This window comes from Littorina saxatilis, linkage group LG16 (assembly GCF_037325665.1).
Source record: "Littorina saxatilis isolate snail1 linkage group LG16, US_GU_Lsax_2.0, whole genome shotgun sequence".
In the NCBI taxonomy this organism is placed as follows: Eukaryota; Metazoa; Mollusca; class Gastropoda; order Littorinimorpha; family Littorinidae; genus Littorina; species Littorina saxatilis.
This window is the reverse complement of record NC_090260.1, coordinates 39,204,281-39,215,613: the sequence shown is the minus strand read 5'-3', so window position 1 is coordinate 39,215,613 and position 11,333 is coordinate 39,204,281. Positions and strand designations below refer to the sequence as shown.

At 39.5% G+C, this 11,333-nt stretch overlaps 1 protein-coding gene across 1 annotated transcript in view; it reads left to right on the top strand.

The window, feature by feature from the left end:
- Nucleotides 1–11,333, top strand: part of LOC138951045 (uncharacterized) — a 511,167-nt gene that overhangs the window by 473,340 nt on the left and 26,494 nt on the right. The gene's annotated exons all lie outside the window — the stretch shown is intronic.

Genomic DNA, 11,333 nt, shown 5'->3' with positions numbered 1-11,333 from the left:
GTGACTTTATAGTGTTGTGGCAACATAACTTTTCCGTAGTAGAGATTTGCCTCAAGCTACTTTTGATTTGAGTGCGGAGTATGTGTTTCCACCTTTTTCCCTCGTCCTGATATGGCTCTGCGTAGTCGGCTGGACGTTAAGCAACAAATAAACAAACAAACAAACAAACAAACCACCTTTTTGACTCACATGCGAAGCAAAAGTGAGTCTATGTACTCACCCGAGTCGTCCGTCCGGACGTCCGTCCGTCCGGACGTCCGGAAAACTTTAACGTTGGATATTTCTTGGACACTATTCAGTCTATCAGTACCAAATTTGGCAAGATGGTGTATGATGACAAGGCCCCAAAAAACATACATAGCATCTTGACCTTGCTTCAAGGTCAAGGTCGCAGGGGCCATAAATGTTGTCTAAAAAACAGCTATTTTTCACATTTTCCCCATTTTCTCTGAAGTTTTTGAGATTGAATACCTCACCTATATATGATATATAGGGCAAAGTAAGCCCCATCTTTTGATACCAGTTTGGTTTACCTTGCTTCAAGGTCAAGGTCACAGGAGCTCTTCAAAGTTGGATTGTATACATATTTTGAAGTGACCTTGACCCTGAACTATGGAAGATAACTGTTTCAAACTTAAAAATTATGTGGAGCACATGTTATGCTTTCATCATGAGACACATTTGGTCACATATGATCAAGGTCAAGGTCACTTTGACCCTTATGAAATGTGACCAAAATAAGGTAGTGAACCACTAAAAGTGACCATATCTCATGGTAGAAAGAGCCAATAAGCACCATTGTACTTCCTATGTCTTGAATTAACAGCTTTCTGTTGCATGACCTTGGATGACCTTGACCTTTGGTCAAGGTCACATGTATTTTGGTAGGAAAAATGTGTAAAGCAGTTCTTAGTGTATGATGTCATTGCTAGGTTTAGTTATTTGACCTTCAAGGTCAAGGTCATGTAAAGGTCAAGGTCAAGCATGTGAGTCGTATGGGCTTAGTCTGACGAACCTATTTTTAACTTTTATTTTAAATGCTTGGTGATTGTGTGCGTGAGTGTTATGCAATAAAAGAGGACAGAGAACATCATTCAATGCATTCATCGAACTTTTATTGTTTGTGTATTCTCTCCCTCTCTCGCTTGTAATTGCCAACACCCGCATGCGCTCCACCACATAAACACCGTCGGTGATCACACACATTTCCGCAGCAAAACCGACAATTTTTTAACATTCCATAATTATAAGTCAAACACATCAAACTGGTTATTTCTGTATGTGACAACACGGTTTCTTCGCACTTAAAATGCGACCGCAGCCATGTTGTTTTTAAACTAAGCCCGGTGTAGTATCCCGTTTAGTCCCCCCTCTGAAAAGGGCCTCAGGGGGACTTTTTCAGTCCTAAAAAAGCCTTTACCGATCAAACCTCGTTTTCGATTGGCCCCCCTACAGCAATTTTGCCACCCCCCCCCCCCCCCCCTTTCGCATCCCAGATGTTCTCCCCTTTTAAAAGGTCCTCCTCCCCCACCCCCCACCCCCCTCCCTCCTTTTTGACTGCGGTTCCTTACTTTGGGTGTTTTACAATTTTCCCCCCACTTTCAACTCCCACTTTCAACTTCCCAACATCACTATGGCCGTAATTTTGAACGTAAAGATTTCAAATTTTGTGTGAGCATAACTGTGGTGATGTTCCTTCCGTCAGTTTATTTTGGAGCTGAATGGATTATAATCCAAGGCCTCACACGCCAATAATCCAAAATTGGAAATGTCTCGTAAAATCCGTATTTCTTCATATTTTGACTCAAAACTCTTGGGAAACTTGCATATTGCCAAGACCAACATTCGTAAGGAGTTTCTAGGTCGCCGGTCAAAGGAAACGGTCACACGACAAGGTAACAAGCTGTCGTCCATCTTGAATCAACTTTAAGTTTAGAACAAAGTGACGTCACTATCCGACGTCGCGTAAGGGGGGGGGGGGGGGGGGGAGGGGGGTAGTCGAAAACGAGACTTGGTCTCTAAGGGCAGACCTTTTTATAGCTGAAAAAGTCTCCTGGAGGCCCTGGATAGCTCTGAAAAGTCCCCGGGGGCCCTTTTTAGCTTTGAAAATGTCCCCTTCTCAGTGGTGGGACGAAACGGGATATTACACCGGGATAAAAGACTTATCAGCTTCAAAACAGGGAATAGTTTGACCCGAATTTTAGCTCGAGGATAAAGCTAACCTCGACTCAGGCATTGGGATATTTTTTACAGTGGGCTGAATTTATAGAGTTTATCTCGGACTAAAATCTCTATCCTCGACACATACATTCCGGCCCAGGTCTGTTCATTTCTCGCTCTCACGCACATTCACCAGTACGAATTTGCAAAAGAGAGTTTGGGAAGCACAACAGCAGATCTACGCTGACACATCGAAAGGGGTTTTGAGCGACACAGGGCTTGCAGACCACACCGAAGCACCTTTGTCGAAGCCTCGTGAAACGAGCAGTTTGTATTTATAATATAAACTACAATCAAACGTGTCTTCTTTATTGACAAGGATTATCCCTTTACCAGTCCTGATCTCCACAGCTTTTCAATGTTGATAGGCGTAGAAATTACTAGCAGTACTAATTTGCATATTTTAAAAGCACCTTTAGTCGGCACACACATGAATATAATAAGTTTCCTCGTTTGCGATAACTGTATTTTTGGCAGCTGAAAATAGGATCATGCAATACAGGTTATGATTTACGTGTACAAATCTTCATCATTTAACAACCAGCTGTTTAAAGATATACTGTCCAAGCCGCCATTTTGGAGAGTTTTCTGGCGAATTCGAGCGATCTAAAGAATTTGGGGAATCTAGTGTACCTTAATTAAGACGCACCTGGTCCGGTTTGCTCAATAAAGCACGACAAGCGGTATGCCGCATAATTAAATCAAAGTGAGTAAATTGGCATCTCGACGTTGCACGCTCTTATGGTTTGATGCTTAAAATTGGCCGTCAGAGACTGGTTTACGTCGCCAGCGCGTGCCGTTATCATGACGACTCAAATCAATGGCGGACGCTGAGAAGAAGCCCGCAAGTTTAGGTAAGAAATCGACTCAACGGTGGTTCAGAAAGCAGCTGACTGACTCGGAACGACAACAAATCACGAGAAAGGCGTGCTCGACGCACGAAAGGCTAAGTTATCATCGGTAAGCAGTCGGGAAGTTGGACTCAACTGAGTGTAACCGTCACTTGTGTGCGCCATCCGCGACGCAGCTGTATCCTGATGAATGTGTAAGTATAAAGCAAGTGTTGTCGTGTATACTTTGGGCAGACCTAGACAAGTTTTGCTGCCGTTATGTCTGTGTGTCTGCTGGTGTGTAGTGCGAATGAAGGATCCATCAAGCAAGCGCACGAACGTGTATTGTGCTGCAGCAGTGCAGGGCCGATCGTGTTCAGTTTTCCGCTGTTTTTGTTTGAACACGGACACAGTGTGTGACGGTGTGTGTGTGTGTGTGTGTGTGTGTGTGTGTGTGTGTGTGTGTGTGTGTCTGTATGTGTGTGTGTGTGTTTGTGTGTCTGTCTGTCTGTGTGTTTGACTAGTATCCCTATAATACCCCCACCGGAAAATATTCTCAAACGGATCGAAACTGATTCTGGTTTGCTATTCAGGGGAGAGAACCACTTCAAGTTCAATGCACATGAATGCAGTGCTACTCTCCCCTGAAGAACTGTCTTAATATGATTCATTGATTGTACTCCCGAATTACCCCCAACTCTCTCTTTGCGCTATGTACCGAAAGAACTGAGTTGGGGGTATATATCGGGAGTACATGTGTGACAGGGCGACCAGTCTTCAATTATGGAGTAAAGTTTTGTACTGTCCAGTCGAGTGTTTGTAGTTCATGTTGCCGATCGCTTTATGATTTGTGTAATGCCATTATCTGTTCCAAGTTAAATGTTGAGATGCCATTGACCAGTCACCTGTAGATCCTAAGCGCGCTTTGCCGTCTGTGTCCATGTTCTGACTAGTCTTTGATCCTTTGAACTCAAGCCGCTATTATGACGGCTTACTAGCGCCAAAACTAAAAATTAGTAATTAACCCGTGAAAGTTACGAATTTTCACGAGAAAATTACAAAGTGTGTCAATTACTAATTTTCACGTGTTAATAACTAACTTTAAAGTGTTAATGTCTAATTTTCAGTTTTGGCTCGCTTCCTGACGGCTTACTAGCACCAAAACTAAAAATTGGTAATTTTCACGCGTTAATTACTAATTTTCATGTAACTGCCTCGTGAATGTGGGGGCTCAATGCGCATGCGCGACTGGTACACCGGCCAGAGCTAAACATCCTTCGATTCGAAACTTTTCTGGTCCATAGTTCTTTAATCCGATGCAAATTAACAATAAGAGCTGAGCGCATGTGTAGATAACCGTGACATACAACTGTCTGTCCGAAAACTTGTTGAATAACGAATTCTATCGAAAGATATTTGTGAAAGTGTGTGAGTCTCGACCGAAGAGATCCGTCTGCTAGTTGTCGGATCTTTAATTAGCACATGTCCGGCCGGCCGCCATTTTTTGACTCACATGCGAAGCAAAAGTGAGTCTATGTACTCACCCGAGTCGTCCGTCCGTCCGTCCGTCCGTCCGGACGTCCGGAAAACTTTAACGTTGGATATTTCTTGGACACTATTCAGTCTATCAGTACCAAATTTGGCAAGATGGTGTATGATGACAGGGCCCCAAAAAACATACATAGCATCTTGACCTTGCTTCAAGGTCAAGGTCGCAGGGGCCATAAATGTTGTCTAAAAAACAGCTCTTTTTCACATTTTTCCCATTTTCTCTGAAGTTTTTGAGATTCAATACCTCACCTACATATGATATATAGGGCAAAGTAAGCCCCATCTTTTGATACCAGTTTGGTTTACCTTGCTTCAAGGTCAAGGTCACAGGAGCTCTTCAAAGTTGGATTGTATACATATTTTGAAGTGACCTTGACCCTGAACTATGGAAGATAACTGTTTCAAACTTAAAAATTATGTGGGGCACATGTTATGCTTTCATCATGAGACACATTTGGTCACATATGATCAAGGTCAAGGTCACTTTGACCCTTATGAAATGTGACCAAAATAAGGTAATGAACCACTAAAAGTGACCATATCTCATGGTAGAAAGAGCCAATAAGCACCATTGTACTTCCTATGTCTTGAATTACCAGCTTTGTGTTGCATGACCTTGGATCACCTTGACCTTGGGTCAAGGTCACATGTATTTTGGTAGGAAAAATGTGTAAAGCATGTGAGTCGTATGGGCTTTGCCCTTCTTGTTCTCTCTCGGTTTGAACATTTTCGGATCAATTGTCCTTCACTAATACACTACAAAGCAAATTGATCAGTGTGGTAGTGGAAACAAATACAGTATGAGGTACGGCTGTCTGCCCGACAACTTGTCGAATAAGGAATTATATTGAAAGATATCTGTGAAAGTGTGAGACCACAGCCGATCTGCTACGAACAGCTTCGATTCGAAAGTTTTCGGGGTCGATTATTCTTTTCTAAGATACCCAAAACAATGTTAAGGAAAGCGCTATTGCAGAAAACTGTGACATGCATCTTCACGTCGGATAACTTGCTCGATAAGGCCTTCTATTAAAATATATTTCAGAAATAGTGTGAGAGTGATGTTTGCCGGACGTTGAAGCCTCTCAGTGCGGACTCTTAAAGTCCGACTACTGTGACCGAAAACGAGGCAAAAAAGAAAATTAGTAACACTGTTAATTACTCATTTTCACGTGAAAATGGTAACCCTAGGTTTTGACACTAGTAAGCCGTCATATGCTCTCCCAGGGAGAGACGGTCACTTGCCTGCTTCGGCTGGGTCGGCGGAGAGGAGGGGAGAAGATGCTAAACACAGGAATAAAGTTTTTTTTTATTTTATTTTTTTTTATTGCCAAGCACATCATTGTGGGGCTTTTAATCAATAGCATGCATCCGTCTACAATGTATCATCATTCATCCTTCAACATGTATAATAAATATGTAAACGGCAAGTATGCAAGACATAATATATACAACATTAGGAACTAACAGACATATAACATACCGTTCGCCTACAAGTAAGGCCGGAGCGTAACATAACATGCAGATTACAATACTAATAAAACGACAGAAAGATAGAGAGTTGTTGTTGTTGTTGTTGTTGTTGTTGTTGTTGTTAATCCAAAATCTGAACGTTGGCTAAAACACCTAGTAAATAAAAGACACAACAAACAGTAATGAAACATCTGAAAGCTGTCCAAAAACATCCAATAAATAAAAGACACAAAAATAATCAACCCACAATCTGAAAGCTGTCGGAAAACATGTCCAATAAATAAAAGACACAAAAAAAACCGATCGATCCAAATCCTGAACGTTGTCTTTCCCAGAATCTGCACATTTCTCTCAAATATGTATGATTCTAACGATGGACATAACCGTTTTCATGTATAGCACCTCCTTACCTCCTTAAGATTAATCTGTTATAAATAAACATATGTGTATGCTGTTGAAATATGTATTTAAAATGCTTATCATTATAATTATACACACACAAAAAACGCAGAATGACATTCACTATATACATCTTGGTGTAACTTTGGGTCCGTATCTAGAATTGAGAGGAGAAAGAGAGAGAAAAAAGAAAAAAAAGAAATAAGAATAGAAAAATCAAGATTAAAAAGGGGAAAAATCATAATATTATATTTCTGATCTGCAATTGCTTTTCGAATAAAACAAAAAGAGGCATTGAAGCTTTTGTTTTTTTATAAATACTTATGCACATTTTAGCAATCAAAATGATACGGTTCAATTCTTTTAACAGAGTTGCTTGCATTTTTCGATTTTTAACACCAAACATAATTCTGTGCACTGTTAACTCTATTTGTTTATCCAGATGTACCCAAATATAAAATTCTATCTGTTTCCAAAACTCAATCACCACTGGGCAAAAGAGAAAAAAAGTGTTCTATATAATCAACGCTATTACTACAATATGAACATACATTGTGCTCTACAACTTTCATTTTACATAACATAATGTTTGTGGGATAAATATTGTGGAGTAATTTCCATTGTAATACACGCAACCTTGTTTCTTTGACCGATTCAAAACTAATCAGCCAATCTTTTTTATCAATTTCATAATTAAATTTCCTCCTCCAAAAGCCAATTGCACAGGGTTCAACAACTTTCATACTTACTATTTCTTTTCTAAACTGTTGTGCGCTGTGTATTTTCTTACCACGATATGAGGGAATGTCTAATAAATCAATTTCTTTCTTTCCGTGCATCGTCTTATGCATTACATTCAGAACAACAGCACGAACCATGTTGTATTCCAAAATTCTCCGTGGGGATTTTCCTAAAGCATCACATATGAACTGATAGGAAACAAATTCGTTTCTGTTTAAAACATCATGTACACTATTAAGATCCTTTCTCGCCCAATCTTCAAAATACAGTACATTTCCGGCATAAGCAAAACATTGGTTATTCCATAAAAGCGGATTAAATAAATTATCATCAATACATAAACCTACGTTGTTATCAAGCCAGTTTTTCAAAACAATTTTCCAAAATTTGGATTTGACAAGTTCACTCCCCTTTAGTCTCCGAAAATTAACATTTGAATAAAAGCATTCACAATTTGAGCCGTACATTGAAAACACTGACTTTGGAACACATTTCCACTTATCCGTGACTTTGGGGGATGTCAGTCTGACAGCCCATTGTGATAAAAAGGATGCCTGCATGTGTTTCAAATCAATCATATTTAAACCACCATTTTCGACATCACTACACAATATTATCCTTTTAACCTTTTCAAATGCCTTTTTATTATTTTCTTTCTTTTTCCACAAAAATCTAAACAACAGTCTATTAACTTCTGCTAATACTTTATCAGGGATCACAAATGCCTGCATAAAATAGACAAATTGGGAAATCAAAAACGTTTTTATTACAATAATTTTACCCATGATACTCAAATTTCTTTTCTCCCATGCCGCAATCAAGCGCTTAACAGACGTAATTCGCTCTGTCCAATTTTCCTCAACGTCAGAGGCTGATATGTCATTACAAAAATAAATTCCCAGAATCTTTATTTTTTTCTTCCAATTGAAATCATAAAAGGTGTCTTGACAGTGTTTTTGACTTCCTAGCCACATGGCCTCACATTTCGACAGATTCAGCTTTAATCCGGAAAGGTAGTAAAAAGAGTCAAAAATCAATAAGGCATGTTTTAAATCCGTTTCACTTTTCAAAAATAACGTTACATCGTCAGCATACAAAGCAATTTTTAACATATCATCCCAAGACCTATCATTTAAACAATTCAGATTCAAAATACCTTTAACTTTTTTATTCTGCCTAATCTTAATGGCTACTAACTCAATTGCCAAAACAAAGGCTAAAGGCGAGAATGGACATCCCTGACGGATTCCAGACTCCACTGGAAAATACTCAGACAACCAGCCTGCATAATTAACACAACTCTTGGCATCTTTCATCAAAACTTCGACCCAAGTTACAAACTTCGGGCCAAACCCAAATTTTTTAAAAACATTTATCATAAAGTCTTTTGATATACAATCAAATGCATGAAACATGTAAATGGTAACCAAAAGACCTGGTTTATCTTGCACATTCATTTGATCTATGACATCATCAATCAATCTTAACAAAGATGAAACTTGCCTCCCTTTAATATATCCAACCTGATCAGGATTAATCACATTATGTACAACTTTGTTCATGCGTAGAGCCAGACACTTCGCCAGTAATTTATAGTCACTGTTTGTTAGCGAAATTGGACGCCAATTATTTAATTCATCTCTCGGAAGGTTTTTGAGTCACTTGAGAAAATGTGACTCTATGTAATCGGTCAGTGTTAGTCTGTCCGGCCGGCCGTCCGGCCGGCCGTCCGTAGACACCACCTTAACGTTGGACTTTTCTCGGAAACTATCAAAGCGATCGGGCTCATATTTTGTTTAGTCGTGACCTCCAATGACCTCTACACTTTAACGATGGTTTCGTTGACCTTTGACCTTTTTCAAGGTCACAGGTCAGCGTCAAAGGAAAAATTAGACATTTTATATCTTTGACAAAGTTCATCGGATGTGATTGAAACTTTGTAGGATTATTCTTTACATCAAAGTATTTACATCTGTAGCCTTTTACGAACGTTATCAGAAAAACAAGGGAGATAACTAGCCTTTTCTGTTCGGCAACACACAACTTAACGTTGGGCTTTTCTCGGAAACTATAAAAGTGACCGGGCTCAAATTTTATGTGAACGTGACTCATTGTGTTGTGAATAGCAATTTCTTCCTGTCCATCTGATGCCTCATATAATATTCAGAACTGCGAAAGTGACTCGATCGAGCGTTTGCTCTTCTTGTTACCTGTATGAATCAACACAATGACAGCATTTCTTTGAGACGCAGACAAACTACCATTATCAAATGCTGCTGAAAAAGATCGTGATATAAATGTACTCACTCGAGACCAAAATACTTTAATAAATTCAATTGTAATGCCATCAGAACCTGGCGAAGAACCATTTTTCATTTGTTTTAGTGCGTGTAACAGTTCATTAGCAGTTAGAGAGCCCTCGCAGCTGTTCTTATCTTTGTTGGAGAGAGAAGGAACGCTGCAGCCTTGCAAAAAATCGTCAACATTTCCAACGTTATCTACTATATCTATTTTCTTTGTATACAAATTCATAAAATTTTGCACCTTTTTGCACACTGTGTATTTGTTTTTGATCTGTACACACTCTCCCTTCATCATCTTTCACTCGATCCATAACCTTTGCATTTGCACGTGCTTTTTCCAAACCCAAAAAATATTTTGTGTTTTTCTCCCCTTCCTCGACCCATTTAGCTCGAGCTCTAACCTGAGCGGCTCGTGCTTTTTTTATTTCCATCAACTCAAGTTGCATTTTCACGTGTTCACGCTTTGCTTGGGAATCATTGCAGTGAGGATTTGTACTCAGATAAACGTCTAAATCATTCAGTTTGTTACACAAATTTGCAGCTTCATTTCTCCTTTGACACTGTTTATTTTTACTATAATTAATCGTAAATTCTCTTATTTTAACTTTTAACATTTCCCAGTCCAGTTGACAATCCAGTTCTTCGCTACAAAATTCATCAATAAAAGTATTCATTTCATTGACATAATCAATATCTTCCAACATCAAATTATTGAACTTCCAATAACCTTTGCCTCGTACAATCTCACTTACTTTCATTCGAACCAGGCATCCTCTATGGTCTGAAAAAGGAACACTTACGATGCCACAATCAAAATTCAAATCAAAAATACCTGAACTAACCAAGATATAATCTAGTCGTCTGGCAATAAACGGAGACTTTCTTGACCAGGTAAATTCCTTTATATCCGGGTTGAAAAACCTCCAAACATCATACAGATCACATGTGTTAACCACATCATTAAATTTTGCAACGTTATCCCCTGAATGGTTCTCGCCAGCTATAACATCTTTTTCATTGTTCAAAACACAGTTAAAATCACCACACACTATGATCTCATCGCATTCAAAACTTTTAATTTTTTGCGTCAACTCATCAAAAAATTTAACTTTTTCTTTTGTTTCGTTAGGTGCATACACATTTACAATTGCAACTGATTTATTTTGTATTCTAATACATGTCGCTAAGATTCTCTTTGACGAATACAACACAGAGACATCTTCACTAACATTCTTTCCAAACAAAATCATTTGACCCGCGCTGTGCGATGTCCCTTCATGGAACACAAAACCATGCTTCCATTCTTTCATCCAGTCGTCAGACACACTCCCTGTTATGTAAGTCTCCTGTAAACATATTATATCATATTGCCTTTGTTTAAGAAAAGTGAACACCGATTTTCTTTTCAATTTTGATCTAATCCCTCTAACGTTTAGAGAGAAAACGTTCAATGAAGTCGAGGTCATAAGGAAAGTCCGTGGGCAATAACGGGGTCGTTATCCGTGTGGCACGTGGGGCATGTGCGATCATTTATTGTCATACTTGCCCTGCTTTCCAGCTGTGTCGCTGGACTGCGGGGAATCCCCGCCCTCACGTGACCGCTTGGGAGTGGACGATCGCTGTCTCGGTGGAAAGTCAATGGTAGCTTGCTTGTCTCTCGCTTGTCTGTCTTTGTTGCCTTTACCGTTCTTTTTGGCGTTTGATGAAGCTGCAGGGACGGGGGTCGAGAGGGGAAGGCCAGGAATAAAGTTTGCCATGCCAGTAATCTGCTGTTGTCACAATGTCATCTGGCTGTGTCCGTGAGTAAGAGTCCAGT